A 5,000-nucleotide genomic window follows, 5' to 3' on the forward strand; every position below is an offset into this window, starting at 1 on the left:
AAAACACACCGCCATCTGTAGGTCTCCCGCAACATGACCTCCTGCAACGACGATACCGTCATCTATGAGACGCCAAGCCGACTAAGACAGCCATGGGCCCACAGTGCCCTTCTTTCGACCCCACCCACAAAGCCTGCATCCTCTGTCGACAACAGCACCCCAACGCCAGCGCCTCTGCCGCACGAAGTCGTGGACCGGCAATCACTCCACCTGCACCCGTTCGTGCCCCACCCCAACCGCCCAACTCGCAACTCCAGCGGATGAACGGCGGACTTTGCTCGCACTCGCAATGTGCAATCCACCCCTATAACGTGCGTTTCATGAAGAGTTATGTCCAATATGCGACATTCCCGCTGTCCATATACATGAGCTGCGAGCTGTACCACGTACGAGCTACAGACGCGATCGCGTTGCTCTCTGTACGAATGCAGATGCTCAGCGGCAGCTAGGAGGCGCTCCATCCATGTCGGTACCGGTGAGCGTTGCACTCGCAGTCGCAAAAACGTACGGCAAGTATATTACTCGGAAGAGTCAATGACAGTCCAAGCCCCCCTGCGTGGGAAGAGTCTTCCTAGGCCATGACCCACCGGAAGGGCGCAGCGTCCCCCACCCCAGACATGTGACGTCAGACTATCGGTATTGACGACTAGACTGATTCCTTATAATCATTTGCCATACACCGGTGGAAGCTGCCGAGACGAGTAACTACATACCGGGCTCGCCGTGTCACTAATGTACAGAGATACAATAGTTTCGACTGGAACCGGATTAAACGTATACACGGCGCTGATTAGTAATAGATAGAGCCATCAGAATACAGATAATGTATAGACCTGTCCGTATACATGCTGAAAGACTCTGCTCACAATCACACGTCAGCCAGACACTCTTATCACGCACTACTCTCTGCCTGTAACAGGCACGCAGACGATATGTAAGCACCAGCATGGAACAACACCCAGTGCATCCTCTCTGCCACATTAGACAATCCACACTATCATAACCAGACCGGGAGGTCCACTCGGAAAACAGAATATCCCACCCTTCCGACAACCACCATTGCTCAGCTAAGCCACCAACACCCACACATGTCCCACACAGGGGTGCACCCAACATCACAATACTGCCTCCTGTCACACCACACAAACAATGGCAGGAATGAAAGACACAGGTCTGCCACAAGCATGGAATCAGAGCGCCGCCTGTTATGAGCCAAAGGTGCACCCTGACGTGGCAAATCAGATGATGCCGCAGTCATTTACTTACGATAATCACAATCAACAAACTGCCGCCCCCCCCCCCAAAACACCTTTCCTTACAACAATGTGTACCTTAACCTAACCCATATTGTGCCTTAACCTAACCCATATTGTGCCTTAACCTAACCCATATTGTGCCTTAACCTAACCCATATTGTGCCTTAACCTAACCCGTATTGTGCCTTAACCTAACCCGTATTGTGCCTTAACCTAACCCGTATTGTGCCTTAACCTAACCCGTATTGTGCCTTAACCTAACCCGTATTGTGCCTTAACCTAACCCGTATTGTGCCTTAACCTAACCCGTATTGTGCCTTAACCTAACCCGTATTGTGCCTTAACCTAACCCGTATTGTGCCTTAACCTAACCCGTATTGTGCCTTAACCTAACCCGTATTGTGCCTTAACCTAACCCGTATTGTGCCTTAACCTAACCCGTATTGTGCCTTAACCTAACCCGTATTGTGCCTTAACCTAACCCGTATTGTGCCTTAACCTAACCCGTATTGTGCCTTAACCTAACCCGTATTGTGCCTTAACCTAACCCGTATTCTGCCTTAACCTAACCCGTGTTGTGCCTTAACCTAACCCGTGTTGTGCCTTAACCTAACCTGTGTTGTGCCTTAACCTAACCCGTGTTGTGCCTTAACCTAACCCGTGTTGTGCCTTAACCTAACCTATGTTGCGCCTTAACCTACCCTATATTGTACCTTAACCTAACCTATATTGTACCTTAACCTAACCTATGTTGCGCCTTAACCTAACCTATGTTGCGCCTTAACCTAACCTATGTTGCGCCTTAACCTAACCTATGTTGCGCCTTAACCTAACCTATGTTGCGCCTTAACCTAACCTATGTTGCGCCTTAACCTAACCTATGTTGCGCCTTAACCTAACCTATGTTGCGCCTTAACCTAACCTATGTTGCGCCTTAACCTAACCTATGTTGCGCCTTAACCTAACCTATGTTGCGCCTTAACCTAACCTATGTTGCGCCTTAACCTAACCTATGTTGCGCCTTAACCCAACACACGTTGCGCCTTAACCCAACACACGTTGCGCCTTAACCCAACACACGTTGCGCCTTAACCCAACACACGTTGCGCCTTAACCCAACACACGTTGCGCCTTAACCCAACACACGTTGCGCCTTAACCCAACACACGTTGCGCCTTAACCCAACACACGTTGCGCCTTAACCCAACACACGTTGCGCCTTAACCCAACACACGTTGCGCCTTAACCCAACACACGTTGGGCCTTAACCCAACACACGTTGGGCCTTAACCCAACACACGTTGGGCCTTAACCCAACACACGTTGGGCCTTAACCCAACACACGTTGGGCCTTAACCCAACACACGTTGGGCCTTAACCCAACACACGTTGGGCCTTAACCCAACACACGTTGGGCCTTAACCCAACACACGTTGGGCCTTAACCCAACACACGTTGGGCCTTAACCCAACACACGTTGGGCCTTAACCCAACACACGTTGGGCCTTAACCCAACACACGTTGGGCCTTAACCCAACACACGTTGGGCCTTAACCCAACACACGTTGGGCCTTAACCTGCTCTGTAATTGTCATACGACGCGTTAAATTAGTGTAGTGTTGCCTAACTGCAACCCCCGCAATATAGTTTGCTACTCGCACTGCCCGGTCCCCAGAGTATCGCTTCATGTTAAACACCTTGCAGCTATACACTGTAATGCGGATGGCAGCAGGACGTACATGCTCAATGCCCTTCGCAGTTGTTCATTGGCATTCGCATGGCGAAGCACAGCCTACGTTGTGGTACGGCTTGTGTCAACTGTCCGCTGATGTTGTACGTCCAAATCACACACTGTACTGCACATTGGTCCTCATGTACTGAATGATACATCGTGGTACATGTGTGACCGTACCACGACTGCGCCAACAACGGCGAACCATACGGTCCAAATATTGTGCACTCAGCTACATGTCGTCTCCCTATAAGAGCTGGATTGCAGTATGGTATGCCGTGGATGGCGATCGGCATGAGCCGTCTGTTGATGTAGTGGCGCGTGTTGTCAGACGTAGTCGTCTCTTCTCACACACCGTGATAGCATGGTGCACTGCGTTCCACATCTGCGACATGCGACAGAGGCCGGTTGACAGTCGTTCGCGCAATGGACATCGCATACGTACGGGGGCCACCTTCCACGTGTTCGCGAAGCGTGCACATGTTGTTGCGTGTATGTGGGCAGACATAGTGTGTCGTGACACCTGACACAGGCATGCAACAATCGTTGAATTTGCAAATGGCGATGGACGTCTACGTTTGCTGGTGACGTTACGCAAATGAAGAACTGGTAAACCGTTGTGGTGCGGTTGTTCTCGCTAGAGGTGAATCAGTGATGGCGACGATCGGTTGAGCTACCAACCGGTTGTTTCAGCGATACCCACCATGCCCACGAACGTGAATGGCATGTGGGTGTGAAGCGATACGCGGCGGTGGCTGGGTGGGACCGTCCCCGGCCGGTGAGGGGGGGCCTCCCGGCGTGCTGGCCGCGCGGTGCGTGGGCGCACGCGCTACAGCCGGCTGGTGGGGGCGGCCAGTGGCAGGCGCGCCGGCCGACGGAGGCGGCAGGCGGCGTAGCTGCGCGCCGGCGCACCCTGCACGCGGCGCCGTGCGGCCAAAGTAGGTCCTCGCGGGCCCGGTGCGAAGCGCGGTGGACATCTGCAGTGTGCTGGTCCGATTGAGGACTGTGTGCGCTGAGGATGCGCCGCCGCCCGGCGCTCGGCGCCGCGACGCCGTCTGCTGCTCGGTCGCCTCTGCGGTTCTCGCAGGTGGATTGTATCGCAGCTGTGCGGACGTGTTGGCGCGTGCGCTGTGCTGGGAGAGTTCGCTTCGGCACCCAAGTGGGGCTTTTGTCCTTCTGTGGCGCTGGCGTTGGAGCTGCCGGCCACCGTAGGTGGCGCGTGTTGTCTCCCGCCGGCAATGCCACGACAGCACGCTCCCGGGCCTCTGTCGGCAGCGGCAAGCTCAGTTGGGAGCACGGGTGGTCGCACCTAAAGCGTCTACTCGCCAAACTCCGGGCGATTGCGCCTCTCTCGAACCCGACCAAGTACTTAGGACGGCGCTGCGCGCCGCCGGGACCTGAGAGGGTTTCGAGGTGTATTGTGCAGGGGAGCTCAGCCTCCTCCTGTTTGCAGAATAATTGAGCGGACGCTTGCGTGTTCGCGCGGGCCCCCGGGACACACTCCCGGGCGGCCGGCTGCTCAGCTCTAGTTGACGCAGCTCCCTGGTTGATCCTGCCAGTAGTCATATGCTTGTCTCAAAGATTAAGCCATGCATGTCTCAGTACAAGCCGCATTAAGGTGAAACTGCGAATGGCTCATTAAATCAGTTATGGTTCCTTAGATCGTACCCACGTTACTTGGATAACTGTGGTAATTCTAGAGCTAATACATGCAAACAGAGTCCCGACCAGAGATGGAAGGGACGCTTTTATTAGATCAAAACCAATCGGTCGGCTCGTCCGGTCCGTTTGCCTTGGTGACTCTGAATAACTTTGGGCTGATCGCACGGTCCTCGTACCGGCGACGCATCTTTCAAATGTCTGCCTTATCAACTGTCGATGGTAGGTTCTGCGCCTACCATGGTTGTAACGGGTAACGGGGAATCAGGGTTCGATTCCGGAGAGGGAGCCTGAGAAACGGCTACCACATCCAAGGAAGGCAGCAGGCGCGCAAATTACCCACTCCCGGCACG

The 5,000-nt window shown here is 53.9% G+C and overlaps 1 non-coding gene across 1 annotated transcript in view; it reads left to right on the forward strand.

Annotated features, from left to right (window-relative positions):
• Positions 1-4,527: 4,527 nt before the first annotated feature.
• Positions 4,528-5,000, forward strand: part of LOC126434682 (small subunit ribosomal RNA) — a 1,910-nt gene continuing 1,437 nt past the window's right edge. Inside the window, exon 1 of the ribosomal RNA XR_007579401.1 lies at positions 4,528-5,000. This exon is cut by the window's right edge and continues 1,437 nt beyond it. This is a non-coding gene — a ribosomal RNA (small subunit ribosomal RNA).

The sequence above is a fragment of the Schistocerca serialis genome, unplaced genomic scaffold (assembly GCF_023864345.2).
Source record: "Schistocerca serialis cubense isolate TAMUIC-IGC-003099 unplaced genomic scaffold, iqSchSeri2.2 HiC_scaffold_1192, whole genome shotgun sequence".
NCBI classification, from domain to species: Eukaryota; Metazoa; Arthropoda; class Insecta; order Orthoptera; family Acrididae; genus Schistocerca; species Schistocerca serialis.